We start from the raw sequence: 1,576 nt of genomic DNA, 5'->3' as shown, positions 1-1,576 counted from the left end.
TAAAAAAAAAAAATTAAAAAAAAAAAACAGGAAAAATAATTCAGAATCCTTGTCCGGTACCGGATCGATCCCAAAATTTAATCAGTTCGTGCCAGTCACGAAGCCAAACACCCCTGAAATTTTCATCCGAATCCATCCAGCGGTTCTTGAGATATCTTGTCCACGGACAAACAAACAAACAAAGGCGACTGAAAACGATATCTCCACTTTCACTAAGGCGGAAGTAATGATTGTACATAGGTGCAGGTGGGGCTGTGTGACAAGAAGCAATCTTCCCGATCACATGGTCTCGGGTTCAGTCCCACTGCGTGGCACTTTGTTCGTGTCATTTATGATAGTTTCCGACAGACCAAAGCCTTGTGAGTGGTTTTGATAGACGGAAACTGAAAGAAACCTGTTATGTGTGTGTGTGTGTGTGTGTGTATGTTTGTCTTTGTTTCCCATCACCGCTTGACAACCGGTGTTTGTGTGTTTACTTCCCTGGAACTTAACGCTTCGGTAAAAAGAGATGTATAAATACGAAGCTCAAAACATCAAAAATAAGTACTTAGGTCGATTCATTCGAGTAAAAAAAAAATAGACGGAAAGTCCTTCAAGACGATACTCCAGCATGGCCACAGTCTAATGACAGAAACAAAATATAAACTATAAAAGCCATATGTATTCATATATGTACATATACGTATATGTGTATCACAGGTATGTGTTATACTATTCCTCGAATACCAAAACAGCCATACCAACAATCCAACATACCTCCCTCATCAGCTGCCCCACGGATATCATTATGGTTTCGACACCTGGGCATATAAGTACGTACGTATTTGTGTACGTGTGTGTATGTGTGTGTGTGTGTGTGATTGAAATGGGCCAACAGAGAGATATCCATTTAGGTAGACAGACAGACAGACAGATCAGATTAGATTAGATAGACAGACTGACAGACAGAGAGGTAGATATATAAAAAGATAAAGAGGGAGAAAGAGAGGCAGAGAGATATATAGACAGATAAGATAAACGGACGGACGGACAGACAAGCAGACACATGAAATGATAGATAGATAGATAGATAGATAGATAGATAGATAGATAGATAGATACATACATAGATTGATGGCGAAAGAAACGAGAGACGCACAGATAAAATGAAGGGGGGATGGAGGGAGGGAGGAAGTGAATGTCAATGGCATGTTAGATTGGGTAACGTGCCCACACAGCTTGTTCAACAGCATGTCACAGCATTTGCGACACCTAGCGGGAGATTTCACATATCAGCAATCGATGGTGTAAAGCCAGCCACAAACACACACACTCTCTCTCTCTTGTTCACACAAACACAGATTGAAAGAGAGAATTATACACAGATATGCATAAATAGACGCATACATAGCGTATACGCATAAATACGTACTCACACTTGTGTGTGTGTGTATATATATATATATATATATGCACAGACCCTCACACACGCAGAGAACACATCTTTATGTATGCATATGTACATGCACACATATATACGTATATGTGTGTATGCGCGCGCGCGTATATATATATATATATATATATATATATATAT

The sequence above is a fragment of the Octopus bimaculoides genome, chromosome 28, assembly GCF_001194135.2.
Source record: "Octopus bimaculoides isolate UCB-OBI-ISO-001 chromosome 28, ASM119413v2, whole genome shotgun sequence".
Taxonomy (NCBI): domain Eukaryota; kingdom Metazoa; phylum Mollusca; class Cephalopoda; order Octopoda; family Octopodidae; genus Octopus; species Octopus bimaculoides.
This window is presented reverse-complemented; position numbering follows the sequence as displayed.